At 40.0% G+C, this 15,312-nt stretch overlaps 1 protein-coding gene across 2 annotated transcripts in view; it reads right to left on the reverse strand.

The window, feature by feature from the left end:
* The window catches only part of Asb12 (ankyrin repeat and SOCS box-containing 12), a 153,527-nt gene that overhangs the window by 20,606 nt on the left and 117,609 nt on the right, over nt 1-15,312 (reverse strand). For both annotated transcript variants that reach the window (NM_001434360.1, NM_001037367.1), the window contains one exon: nt 11,165-11,250. The gene's annotated coding sequence lies outside the window, so the exon portion shown is untranslated. The remainder of the gene's footprint in view (nt 1-11,164; nt 11,251-15,312) is intronic.

The following is a 15,312-nucleotide window of genomic DNA, read 5'->3' on the forward strand; positions in this document are numbered from 1 at the left end:
ACATATATACAGAGGGTGAAGAGTCTTCAGTGTGATTACTTTTGAGTTATCAAAACTCCTGTCAGTAACCTCTCACCAATTCTCTGTAAGTAATCCCAATAAACTCATTGGTTTCTGCCTCCCCCACCCCCGGAAAGGGGAACTCTGATGAAATGGGACTTTGGTTTGTCAGTGGAACCTTATGAGCATGGGCTATAGTATAGACACCACTTAGTACTCCTTACCACCACACAGGAAGAAAATTTCACATAGATAATAAATTAATTTATTAATACTAGTATGTCTCCCAGTATTAAGAAAGGAAATTAGTAAATAATTGGAAATGCTGGAAGAATATAAACATGGACTTTGCTTCAATAAAGAACAGATTCTATGTATGAAAATTAAAATGCCTACATGTTTCCAGAATGGAAGACTGGATAGATTACACAAGTTATAAAAGTAACTTTTATATTTAAGATACATAAAGATTGAAACTTAAAGATAACGTATATAGTATTAAATTTTCTAAGGTCAAGGATCAACAGTTACAAGAACTAGATGAATTATATGCCTAATTAAAGTATATTTAACGTGTCTAAAATACAATACAGTAATTAAAAGTAGTTGAAAGTTAAAATATAATACAGTAGTTAAAAGTTTTAAAAGGAGAGCAGAAGAGACCACCAACACTGCCCACCCCTGCCCACATCCCTGGCCCAAGAGGAAACTGCATAAGGCCTCTGGGTTCCCGTGGGGGAGGGCCCAGGAGCAGCAGGACCCCTGCGCCTGAGACACCGCCGGAACCTGAAGGAACAGACCGGATAAACAGTTCTCTGCACCCAAATCCCGTGGGAGGGAGAGCTAAACCTTCAGAGAGGCAGACACGCCTGGGAAACCAGAAGAGACAGCACTCTGCACACATCTCTGACGCCAGAGGAAAACACCAAACACCATCTGGAACCCTGGTGCAGGGAAGCTCTCAGAAAGGGCGGCGCAGATCTTCCTGGTGGCTGCCGCCCCAGAGAGCTCATAAGCAACACCCCACGAGCAAACTTGAGCCTCGGAACCACAGGTAAGACCAACTTTTCTGCTGCAAGTGACCTGCCTGGTGAACTCAAGACACAGGCCCACAGGAACAGCTGAAGACCTGTAGAGAGGAAAAACTACACGCCCGAAAGCAGAACACTCTGTCCCCATAACTGGATGAAAGAAAACAGGAAAACAGGTCTACAGCACTCCTGACAAACAGGCTTATAGGACAGTCTAGCCACTGTCAGAAATAGCAGAACAAAGCAACACTAGAGATAATCTGATGGCGAGAGGCAAGCGCAGGACCCCAAGCAACAGAAACCAAGACTACATGGCACCATCAGAGCCCAATTCTCCCATCAAAACAAACATGGAATATCCAAACACACCAGAAAAGCAAGATCTAGTTTCAAAATCATATTTGATCATGATGCTGGAGGACTTCAAGAAAGACATGAAGAACTCCCTTAGAGAACAAGTAGAAGCCTACAGAGAGGAATCGCAAAAATCCCTGAAAGAATTCCAGGAAATCATAAATAAACAAGTAGAAGCCCATAGAGAGGAGTCACAAAAATCCCTGAAAGAATTCCAGGAAAACACAATCAAACAGTTGAAGGAATTAAAAATGGAAATAGAAGCAATCAAGAAAGAACACATGGAAACAACCCTGGATATAGAAAACCAAAAGAAGAGACAAGGAGCTGTAGATACAAGCTTCACCAACAGAATACAAGAGATGGAAGAGAGAATCTCAGGAGCAGAAGATTCCATAGAAATCATTGACTCAACTGTCAAAGATAATGTAAAGCAGAAAAAGCTACTGGTCCAAAACATACAGGAAATCCAGGACTCAATGAGAAGATCAAACCTAAGGATAATAGGTATAGAAGAGAGTGAAGACTCCCAGCTCAAAGGACCAGTAAATATCTTCAACAAAATCATAGAAGAAAACTTCCCTAACCTAAAAAAAGAGATACCCATAGGCATATAAGAAGCCTACAGAACTCCAAATAGATTGGACCAGAAAAGAAACTCCTCCCGTCACATAATAGTCAAAACACCAAACGCACAAAATAAAGAAAGAATATTAAAAGCAGTAAGGGAAAAAGGTCAAGTAACATATAAAGGCAGACCTATCAGAATCACACCAGACTTTTCTCCAGAAACTATGAAGGCCAGAAGATCCTGGACTGATGTCATACAGACCCTAAGAACACAAATGCCAGCCCAGGTTACTGTATCCTGCAAAACTCTCACTTAACATAGATGGAGAAAACAAGATATTCCATGACAAAACCAAATTTACACAATATCTTTCTACAAATCCAGCACTACAAAGGATAATAAATGGTAAAGCCCAACATAAGGAGGCAAGCTACACCCTAGAAAAAGCAAGAAACTAATCGTCTTGGCAACAAAACAATGAGAAAAAAACCACACAAACATAACCTCACATCCAAATATGAATATAAAAGGAAGCAATAATCACTATTCCTTAATATCTCTCAACATCAATGGCCTCAACTCCCCAATAAAAAGACATAGATTAACAAACTGGATATGCAACGAGGACCCTGCATTCTGCTGCCTACAGGAAACACACCTCAGAGACAAAGACAGACACTACCTCAGAGTGAAAGGCTGGAAAACAACTTTCCAAGCAAATGGTCAGAAGAAGCAAGCTGGAGTAGCCATTGTAATATCAAATAAAATCAATTTTCAACTAAAAGTCATCAAAAAAGATGAAGAAGGACACTTCATATTCATCAAAGGAAAAATCCACCAAGATGAACTCTCAATCCTAAATATCTATGCCCCAAATACAAGGGCACCTACATACGTAAAAGAAACCTTACTAAAGCTCAAAACACACATTGCACCTCACACAATAATAGTAGGAGATTTCAACACCCCACTCTCATCAATGGACAGATCATGGAAACAGAAATTAAACAGAGATGTAGACAGACTAAGAGAAGTCATGAGCCAAATGCACTTAACAGATATTTATAGAAATTCTATCCTAAAGCAAAAGGATATACCTTCTTCTCAGCTCCTCATGGTACTTTTTCCAAAATTGACCATATAATTGGTCAAAAAACGGGCCTCAACAGGTACAGAAAGATAGAAATAATCCCATGCGTGCTATTGGACCACCATGGCCTAAAACTGGTCTTCAGTAACAATAAGGGAAGAGTGCCCACATATACGTGGAAATTGAACAATGTTCTACTCAATGATAACCTGGTCAAGGAAGAAATAAAGAAAGAAATTAAAAACTTTTTAGAATTTAATGAAAATGAAGGTACAACATACCCAAACTTATGGGACACAATGAAAGCTGTGCTAAGAGGAAAACTCATAGCTCTGAGTGCCTGCAGAAAGAAACAGGAAAGAGCATACGTCAGCAGGTTGACAGCACACCTAAAAGCTCTAGAACAAAAAGAAGCAAATACACCCAGGAGGAGTAGAAGGGAGGAAATAATCAAACTCAGAGCTGAAATCAACCAAGTAGAAACAAAAAGGACCATAGAAAGAATCAACAGAACCAAAAGTTGGTTCTTTGAGAAAATCAACAAGATAGATAAACCCTTAGCCAGACTAACAAGAGGACACAGAGAGTGTGTCCAAATTAACAAAATCAGAAATGAAAAGGGAGACATAACTACAGATTCAGAGGAAATTCAAAAAATCATCAGATATAAATATAAAAGCCTATATTCAACAAATCTTGAAAATCTGCAGTAAATGGACAATTTCCTAGACAGATACCAGGTACTGAAGTTAAATCAGGAACAGATAAACCAGTGAAACAACCCCATAACTCCTAAGGAAATAGCAGCAGTCATTAAAGGTCTCCCAACCAAAAAGAGCCCAGGTCCAGACGGGTTTAGTGCAGAATTCTATCAGACCTTCATAGAAGACCTCATACCAATATTATCCAAACTATTCCACAAAATTGAAACAGATGGAGCACTACCGAATTCCTTCTATGAAGCCACAATTACTCTTATCCCTAAACCACACAAAGAACCAACAAAGAAAGAGAACTTCAGACCAATTTCCCTTATGAATATCGATGCAAAAATACTCAATAAAATTCTGGCAAACCAAATCCAAGAGCAAATCAAAACAACCATCCACCATGATCAAGTAGGCTTCATCCCAGGCATGCAGGGATGGTTTAATATACGGAAAACCATCAACGTGATCCATTATATAAACAAACTGAAAGAACAAAACCACATGATCATTTCATTAGATGCTGAGAAAGCATTTGACAAAATTCAAAACCCCTTCATGATAAAAGTCCTGGAAAGAATAGGAATTCAAGGCCCATACCTAAACATAGTAAAAGCCATATACAGCAAACCAGTTGCTAACATTAAACTAAATGGAGAGAAACTTGAAGCAATCCCACTAAAATCAGGGACTAGACAAGGCTGGCCACTCTCTCCCTACTTATTCAATATAGTTCTTGAAGTTCTAGCCAGAGCAATCAGACAACAAAAGGAGGTCAAGGGGATACAGATTGGAAAGGAAGAAGTCAAACTATCACTATTTGCAGATGATATGATAGTATATTTAAGTGATCCCAAAAGTTCCACCAGAGAACTACTAATGCTAATAAACAACTTCAGCAAAGTGGCTGGGTATAAAATTAACTCAAATAAATCAGTAGCCTTCCTCTACACAAAAGAGAAACAGGCTGAGAAGGAAATTAGGGAAACGACACCCTTCATAATAGACCCAAAAAATATAAAGTACCTCGGTGTGACTTTAACCAAGCAAGTAAAAAATTTGTACAATAAGAACTTCAAGACACTGAAGAAAGACATTGAAGAAGACCTCAGAAGATGGAAAGATCTCCCATGCTCATGGATTGGCAGGATTAATATAGTAAAAATGGCCATTTTACCAAAAGCAATCTACAGATTCAATGCAATCCCCATCAAAATACCAATCCAATTCTTCAAAGAGTTAGACAGAACAATTTGCAAATTCATCTGGAATAACAAAAAACCCAGGATAGCTAAAACTATCCTCAACAATAAAAGGACTTCAGGGGGAATCACTATCCCTGAACTCAAGCAGTATTACAGAGCAATAGTGATAAAAACTGCATGGTATTGGTACAGAGACAGACAGACAGACAGACCAATGGAATAGAATTGAAGACCCAGAAATGAACCCACACACCTATGGTCACTTGATTTTTGACAAAGGAGCCAAAACCATCCAATGGAAAAAAGATAGCATTTTCAGCAAATGGTGCTGGTTCAACTGGAGGTCAACATGTAGAAGAATGCAGATTGATCCATGCTTATCACCCTGTACAAAGCTTAAGTCCAATTGGATCAAGGACCTGCACATCAAACCAGACACACTCAAACTAATAGAAGAAAAACTAGGGAAGCATCTGGAACACATGGGCACTGGAAAAAATTTCCTGAACAAAACAGCAATGGCTTATGCCCTAAGATCAAGAATCGACAAATGGGATCTCATAGAACTGCAAAGCTTCTGTAAGGCAAAGGACACTGTGGTTAGGACAAAACGGCAACCAACAGATTGGGAAAAGATCTTTACCAATCCTACAACAGATAGAGGCCTTATATCCAAAATATACAAAGAACTTAAGAAGTTAGACCGCAGGGAAACAAATAACCCTATTAAAAATGGGGTTCAGAGCTAAACAATCAATTCACAGCTGAGGAATGCCGAATGGCTGAGAAACACCTAAAGAAATGTTTAACATCTTTAGTCATAAGGGAAATGCAAATCAAACAACCCTGAGATTTCACCTCACACCAGTGAGAATGGCTAAGGCCAAAAACTCAGGTGACAGCAAATGCTGGCGAGGATGCGGAGAAAGAGGAACCCTCCTCCATTGTTGGTGGGGTTGCAGACTGGTACAACCATCCTGGAAATCAGTCTGGAGGTTCCTCAGAAAATTGGACATTGAACTGCCTGAGGATCCAGCTATACCTCTCTTGGGCATATACCCAAAAGATGCCCCAACATATAAAAAAGACACGTGCTCCACTATGTTCATAGCAGCCTTATTTATAATAGCCAGAAGCTGGAAAGAACCCAGATGCCCTTCAACAGAGGAATGGATACCGAAAATGTGGTACATCTACACAATGGAATATTACTCAGCTATCAAAAACAATGACTTTATGAAATTCGTAGGCAAATGGTTGGAACTGGGAAATATCATCCTGAGTGAGCTAACCCAATCACAGAAAGACATACATGGTATGCACTCATTGATAAGTGGCTATTAGCCCAAATGCTTGAATTACCCTAGATGTCTAGAAGAAATGAAACTCAAGACGGATGATCAAAATGTGAATGCTTCACTCCTTCTTTAAAAGGGGAACAAGAATACCCTTGGCAGGGAAGAGAGAGGCAAAGATTAAAACAGAGACTGAAGGAACACCCATCCAGAGCCTGCCCCACATGTGGCCCATACATATACAGCCACCCATATAGACAAGATGGATGAAGCAAAGAAGTGCAGACCGACAGGAGCCAGATGTAGATCGCTCCTGAGAGTCACAGCCAGAATACAGCAAACACAGAGGCGAATGCCAGCAGCAAACCACTGAACTGAGAATAGGACCCCCGTTGAAGGAATCAGAGAAAGAACTGGAAGAGCTTGAAGGGGCTCGCGACCCCATATGTACAACAATGCCAAGCAACCAGAGCTTCCAGGGACTAAGCCACTACCTAAAGACTATGCATGGACTGACCCTGGACTCTGACCTCATAGGTAGCAATGAATATCCTAGTAAGAGCACCAGTGGAAGGGGAAGCCCTGGGTCCTGCTAAGACTGAACCCCCAGTGAACTAGACTGTTGGGGGGAGGGCGGCAATGGGGGGAGGGTGGGGAGGGGAACACCTATAAGGAAGGGGAGGGAGGAGGGGGATGTTTGCCCGGAAACCGGGAAAGGGAATAACACTCGAAATGTATATAAGAAATACTCAAGTTAATAAAAAAAAGTAAATAATAAAAAAAAGTTTTAAAAGTACCAAACCGATGTAATTGACCTTCTAGGTGTTCAATATTTTAGGAAGCTATATTAATGTGCTCAGAAGAGTTAAAAAGAATAATATGTCCTCCTTGCCCTCTAAGGTAAATTCTAACTAATGTCCATTCTACCAAAGGAGAATTAAGACAGAGGAAAAATTTCTGGCCACCTACATGGTCTTAAACACCCAGCAGGAAAGCATAACCAGAATTAAAATGATATAGTATGTTTGTTTAACAGTACTCAAATACTATACTTAACCTTATGAGATGTTATTTGGAGAACTATTTATCAATTTACCACAAAATAAGGCGTTTCTTGATTTAAAAATTGTATATATATATATATATATATATATGTGTGTGTGTGTGTGTGTGTTATATAATAGATCTTGTCTTTCTATATATATATGTGTATATTATAATATATATATATATATATATATATATATATATAGAGAGAGAGAGAGAGAGAGAGAGAGAGAGATCATACAAAGACAAGACCTTGGCTCAGTTCAACACTTCAGTATCTACCTGCAGCTAAACATTCACACACACACACACACACACACACACACACACACACACACACACACAAAGACACACAGACACCTATCTTCTTAAATGTCATTATTCCTTTCTAAACTCTAATCACACATTTTCCCTAACTAAAAGAGATCATTAGGTAACCCATCATCAAACTCACAGGTTTGGGGAAATTATTCAAGGACTTGTGTCCTTGGGACATTTCTAGATAACCTTATAAAAAGGAATCAACAGGATTCCATTTTTTTCTTGTCTAGATGCTGATTTTAACTGATTTCCTTCACAAAGTTTCCAGGTACTTATTCCTTATACTGGAGTCTGACATAATAAACAGCTGATTACATGGTTACCTAATCATTTAACAGGACTCTGGTACAGGACAAGAAAACCCCTCTTGCTAATACCTATGATACCAAGTGTTCTTTAAGTGGTTTTCTTACCTGTTCTCATTCTCTAATGAGAAATACTGTTCCAACTATTTTTAAGACCTCTCTCAGTAAAAATTCTAATAGTACCCATAGCCTCAATTTTTTATATTACACATGCTACCTTGCTTGCATAACATGTTCCAAGGGTGCATATTATCATTACATGACTTCCTTATTTTCTGGATTTTTCTGTCCAGTTTTATTATGGGCCCTAAACGGACCCTCCTCTGAGGCACTCCAGCTTGTTCCTCTTCTACAATGCTCCTCTTGCTAGCTATGAAGCAGTTAAAGTGTCTTTGCCCTGAAACCTCTAATACCAGTTAGATTCAGCTTGACATCCCTCAGAATCAAATAAATTCATTAACTGTGATGGTTCTCCAAAATTGAAAATAGTTATATTTCCAGACTAGTGAAATGGAAGGATTTGGGCCCTTCTCCAGGTAGAATCTTGCATCTACATCAGAAGACTCAACCTGGTTCAAGACAAAGTCCAAAGACATACGTACCAGGCTCAAAAAAATCAACAAAAAGACCTCTTCCTCTGGATGGGCTTTTTGTTCTCTCTAATCCTTCCCTTAATCACTCCTTTCTTCCTTATTATCCTCGTACATATATTTTTACATTGTCTTTTAGACTATTTATAGAAGTTCCCCTTGGATGGTATCACGACCATCACTAGATTCACTACACAGGATAAATTCAAAACAATGCTTCTCATAAAGTCACTACAGACTGAAAAGCTTCTGAAAGAAGCCCCTGCTGCCAGCACAAAGTAGCTGGACAGAAAACAGCTCCTCCTACCTTTTACATGTAAAGGGTATGAAAGAGATCAAATCACTTACACCAAAATCAGGCCTATGAAACAGGCCAAAAGCTGTAGAAGCCTGATGCCCAAAGAATTCTAGAAAATAATCATCCCCATTGTGACTGGAGCCTGAAGTTTATAGCAACAGGCACTCTGACTTATCTCTCTGCATTCACACAAAAGGGGCAGTTTCTGAGCCAGTAGAAGTCAGTCCTACAGTGAGATTTTCAGTTTCTTTTAAAAACATAGGCATTAAATAAATTAAGTCATGGAAATAAAGAACTGGGTGGGAGACTGGGTGGTAGGGGAAGAGAGAGAGAGAGAGAGAGAGAGAGAGAGAGAGAGAGAGAGAGAGAGAGAGAGAATTGATACTGATGGGGTGGTGGAGGGGGGTTTATTTCTAGGATTTTAGGACATGCCAGAGACCTGGGATGAGGTAGTCTCCAGGAAGTCTATGTGGATAACTCTAGCTGAGACTCCTAACAGTGGTGGATATGGAGCTTGAAGTTGCCTCTTCCTGCAGCCATGCAGGACTCTCAGTGGAGGGATAAGGACACCAACCCACTCACAAAACCTTTGACCCCAAATTTGTCCTTCCTAGAAGAAGTACAGGGACAAAGATGGAGCAGACACTAAGAGAATCGCCAACCAGTGACTGGTCCAACTTGAGGCCCATCCCGTGGTCAAGCACCAATCTCTGACACTAGTAATAATCTGTTATGCTTGCAGACAGGAGCTTAGCATAACTCTTCTCTGAGAGGCTCCACCTAGCAGTTGACTGAAACAAGTGCAGAGACCCACAGGCAAACATTGGACAGAGGTCAGGGAGTCTTATGGAAGAGTTGGGGGAAGAAGTGAAGGCCCTGAGGGGATAGGAACCCCACAGGAGGACCAACAGAGTCAATTCACTTGTACCCTTGGGAGCTCTCAGAGACTGACCCACCAACCAAAGAGCATACACAAGCTAAAGCTAGCTCGCCTGCACATATGTAGCAGATGAGCAGGTTGGTCTTCATGTGGGCCCTAAACAACTGGAGCTAGTGCTGTCCCTACTCTGTTGCCTGCCTGTTCCCCTAATTGGACTTGCTTTGTCTGGCTTCAGTGGGGAAGGTTATGTCTAGTCCTTCGGTGACTTGATTTGCCAGTTGGGTTGGTACACAGGAGGGAGCCTCCCCCTTCTGGGAGGAGAAGAGGGGAATGATAGGGGCTGTGTGAGGGGAAATGGGAGGAGCAGGGACTGGGAAGAGGGGGGGGCGCTGCAGGTGGAATGTAAAATGAATGAATGAAGAAAGTAAGAAAGAGAGAGAGAGAAGGAAGGGAGGAAAGAAAGAAAGAAAGAAAGAAAGAAAGAAAGAAAGAAAGAAAGAAAGAAAGAAAGAGAACACATAAATATAAGAATATGCTTTCACTTGAATCCCACATGTGGGATATGGGCCTGCTTCAGGTTGTCCACAGCAGCTGACACCGATTTGTGTAATGCTCTAGCAGGAGCATGATTTTGCCAGCTGCAGATAGTTTCTGTGCTTGTGTTTGGAATTCTGAAACCTTTCAGAGGGTATATAAACGCTAGAGCCCTGATAGGTGGTTGGTTTTTGGTGAGCTGCTGGTTGCTTGGTGGATTGTTATTGGTTGCTCCTGGTTGTAGTTTGTAGAGTAATTGTGTGTAAATAGAAGAAACAACAAGAAGAAACTAGACATCCTGATCGCAAAGATCAAATTTGCCCCCAAAGAACTCAATGTACCTAATTAGCAGGAAGTAGTATAATGATTACATCATCTTTTTCTGACTGCTGGCTTTTTTCAGGGATCTCTTTCCTTTCTTCTCTATCCCTTTTTCTCTCTTATCTAGGAAGGGTGGAAGAAAGAAGTCACAAAGTAGCAAAAGTCTGGCTACACTGTCCCTCCTCACTCTCTTCTCTCCTCTACAAAATAATGATTCTCAAGCCCCATGTAATGTATCTTGCTGTATCCTTGGATACTGGGCCAAAGCATTCTGATATGCCAGCCTCTCAGGTCATATCTGCTCTTGCCGTTTCGGTGTTGAACTGAGTCTGTTCTTTCACTTTTCCATGATGACTTACTTCCTGCAGCTACAATGACTGTTTCAGTTATCAAATATGGTTTATAAAACCACTTTTATTAGCTGTAGTCCCAGTGGAAATTTAATTTTAGAGTCCTTACTAATGTTATTTTATCCTATTTGCTTATGTGTTACTAGCGAAATTCCCACCTGTTTTCTTGTGCTGCTTTTTCAGGATGAAAGAACTTTCCTTATTTCCACTGTGTCTTAGCTAGGGCTGGGATTGAAGGTACTGATGAACAAAAATATTTCCCTACCTTTTGTCTTGTTTTTGCAGGCTGTGGCGGTGGAGAGAGCTTCTTGGATCACTGATTATTGTGGCTATCCTCTGGTTGACTAATGCCTACGTGGAGAAGATTAGAGATAAATGTCCTTAATTTGCTTATTGTTGAAATTGTAATGTTAAATGTTCACCATACTCTATATATGTAAGCCAAATAAATCTTTTCTTCCCAAACTTAACCTTTGGTTCCAGTATTTAATCGAAGCACAGAAACAAAACTAGACGACTTAAACCCAAGGCCTATCCACAACCATAAGCGTAACCCCAACCATAACCCTTAAACTAGCCCCATCCGTAGTGTTAAAATTAACCCTATCCCATGCTGGCACCAAAAATCCAAAGTCTAGACAAAATATTTATCCTAACCCAAGCTTCAACTATAGCCCTAGCCCTCACACCAGCCCTATCCCAAATGTAAAACCAAAACATAATATTAGCTTAGCCCTAGCCCTAACACTGTCTTGAAAACAATATCTAATCCTAATTAATATCAATACTAATAATAGATATCTAAATTAAGACCTAATTAAATTTAGACCTAATCTGAAGGATAGATTCAAGTCTAAATTTAATCTTATAACCATCCTAGTTTATCCCTAAGCAAAACCCAAAGAACTACCACTATCTTTATCTGTAATTCGAACCTTAGCCTTAGCTAGAACCCTAGCCTTCACCCTGTCCTTGCCCTAGAATTAACCCTAGTCAAAGCCACAGCCCTCTTAACCCTAGAAGATAACCCTTTCCACAACCCTTCCATTTACCTGTTCTTAATATAACCTAGTGACATTAAACATTAAACTTAACCTTAGCCTAGACTTATTTCTTACCCTAGCCTTGGCCATAGCTCAAACCTAAATCCTAACCAAACTCTAGCATTAATCCCAATCCCATCTCTAACCTTAACCCTAATCCTAATCATAGGCCTAAACTTCAGCTTGGGTTATATACCAAGACTGTGCTTGTCTCAAACACACAACAAAAACAAAAACTACCTCCCAGAATAGATAAAAATATCTACTTGTCTGTATATGTAAAATTAACCCCAATCATAAATATTACCATGAAACTAACTCTAGGCCTATCCTTATTCTAAACCTAGATCTACCCTTAGTCCTAGCTCAACGCCTAATCCTTACCCATAGCCTTAAACTCAACTATAAAATTAGCCCTAACGTGAACCCTATTCTTTGCCCCAACTTTTGCCTCAGACCTAACCCTATCCACAGCCATAACAATAACCCTAAATACAATATAGAATTAGACTGTAGCATTAGCCTTAGATGTAATTATAGCACACCAAAAGTCCAGCCACAGCCTAAAACATAACCCAAAGTCTTTCTTAAAAGATTTACTTTTATGTATGTAAGTGTTTTGCCTGCCTAAAGAGGATGTTCAATGACTTAAAACTGAAGTTACAGATGGTTGTAACCTGCCATATGGATATATGAAAATAAATATAGGTCCTCTGAAAGAACAGCGATTGCTCCTAATTGCTGAGCCATTTCTCTAGTCCCCTTGCTGAAACTTTTAACCTAGCCCTATTCCTAGCAATAGTCTGAATTCCAGCACAATCATAGCCTTAAACTTTACAAAAGTTAAATCCTTGCCATAGCCATATCCCCTAATGCTCAACCTAGCTCAATTTCCTAGCACTGATCCCAACTCTAGTTATAGACATAGCCCTAACCCTAAACCAAGACCAAACATTAACCATACACCAAATTCTAATTGTTACTGAAAACAAGACCTCAGACTTAGTCATATGGTGGCCATAGCCATAGCATGAGCCCTAACACTATTACTACACATAACTCTAGAATTACCCTATTCTTGGTCTGGAACGAACATTCATCAAAGCCCCAAGTCCAACCCTATGCCCAATTCTAACCAGAAACCTAACCTAGGATTAACTCTAGAATTAGTTTTATCCAAACCTTAACCAAAATCCTGAGTTTAATCCTACAGAGTACCTATTGTGTTGGTTGATTTTTGCCAACTTGACACATATCCAAGACGAGGGAATTATGATTAAGAAAACACCTCCATAAAACAAGCCTGCAGGAGGTGAGCAGCATGATGCCCCCTCACCCCTCCCACTGAGCTCTATCACGTTTCCTCCTGAGGAGTCCTGCTAGATCCCAGGAACATCCAGGCCTCCTGGACCCCAGGAACACCCAGGCTAGACCCTTCCCTGCTTATCCCCCTTCCTGCTTAATCCATCTGGGGCACAGTCAGCAGAGGTGAGCTGCACTCTGTCCTCTAAGCTCCATGACTCTGCCTCTCTTCCTGAACAGGCCTGCAGGACCTTAGGAACATACAGTTCTACCTGGAGCAAAGCCAGCAGTAGTGAGCAGAGTGCTGTACCCTGAGCTCAGCTGTTAGGCCTAAGGCTCTACCTGTCTCCCTGAAAAGTCTTCTTGGCATTTTAGGAAGATCCAGCCAACACCAGGGACAAACAGATGGTGAAAGGCAAGAGCAGGAACCTAAGCAACAGAAACTAGGACTACTTGGCATTATCAGAGCCCAGTTCTCCCACCAAAGCAAATACTGGATATCCAAACACACCAGAAAAGCAAGATTTGGATTTAAAATTACATCTCATGATGATGATAGAGGTCTTTTAAAAGGACCTAAATAACTCCCTTAAAGAAATGCAAGACAACACAAGTAAACAAGTAGAACCCCTTAAAAAGGAAACACAAAAATCCCTTAAAGAATTACAGGAAAACGCAACCAAACATGTGAAGGAATTGAACAAAACCATCCAGGATCTAAAAATTGTAACAGAAACAATAAAGAAATCACAAAGGGAGACAACCCTGGAGATAGAAAACCTAGGAAAGAGATAAGGAGTTGTAGATGCAAATATCACCAGCAGAATACAAGAGATAGAAGAGAGAATCTCAGGAGCAGAAGATTCCATAGAAAACATTGACACGACCATGAAAGAAAATGTAATACACAAAAAACTCCTAACCCAAAAATCCTGGAAATACAGTACACAATGAGAAGATCGAACCTAAAGATAATAGATGTAGAAGAGAGCAAAGATTCCCAACATAAAGGGCAGGTAAATATCTTCAATGAAATTATAAAAGAAAACTTCCTTAACCTAAGGAAAGAGATGCCCATAAACATACAAGAAGCCTACAGAACTCCAAATAGATTGGACCAGAAAAGAAACTCCTCCCGTCACATGATAGTCAAAACAACAAATGCACAAAACAAAGAAAGAATATTAAAAGCAGTAAGGAAAAAGGGTCAAGTAACATATAAAGATAGACCTATCAGAATTACACCAGACTTCTCAACAGAGACCCTAAGTCCTAGAAGAGCCTGGACTGATATCTCAAAGACCTTAAGAGACCATAGATGTCTGTCCAGACTATACCCAGCAAAACTTTTAATCACCATAGATAGAGAAAGCAAGATATTCCATGATAAAGCCAAATTTACACAATATATTTCCACAAATCCAGCCCTACATAAGGAACTAGAAGGAAAACTCCAACCCCAAAGTTAACTACACCCACGAAAACAAAGAAAATAAATAGTCCCACACCAGAAAAGCCAAAGACGGGACACACACACACACACACACACACACACACACACACACACACACCCTCTACTACCACCACCATCAAAATAACAGGAATTTGTAATTATTGGTCATTAATATCTCTTAGCATCAATGGACTCAATTCTCCAGTAAGACACAGGTTAATGGAATGGATGCAAAAACAGGATCCATCATTCTGCTGCTTACAAGATACACATCTCAGTAGCAATGGTAGACTTTACCTCAGAGTAGAAGACTGGAAAAGGTTTTCAAAGCAATCAGATCCAAGAAGCAAGAGTAGTTGTTTTTAATATCTAATAAACTAGAATTTCAACCAAAATTTTTTGAAAGAGGTGGAGAAATGTAGACTTATATTTTCTAGAACCTGTTTTAATAAGTGTACTTAAATGCTTTAACTTCCCTTCTAGCCCACCACCTACCAGAGGTAGTGGAAAGGAAAGATTAATACGGCAAAGAAGGATGTGGACCTGTTTAGAAATACTTCTTTGGGGTGAATCCAGTCTGTGTTGTTAGGATATCAGCAAGTTAGTTCACATGAA

This window comes from Rattus norvegicus, chromosome X (assembly GCF_021556685.1).
Source record: "Rattus norvegicus strain SHRSP/BbbUtx chromosome X, alternate assembly SHRSP_T2T, whole genome shotgun sequence".
NCBI classification, from domain to species: domain Eukaryota; kingdom Metazoa; phylum Chordata; class Mammalia; order Rodentia; family Muridae; genus Rattus; species Rattus norvegicus.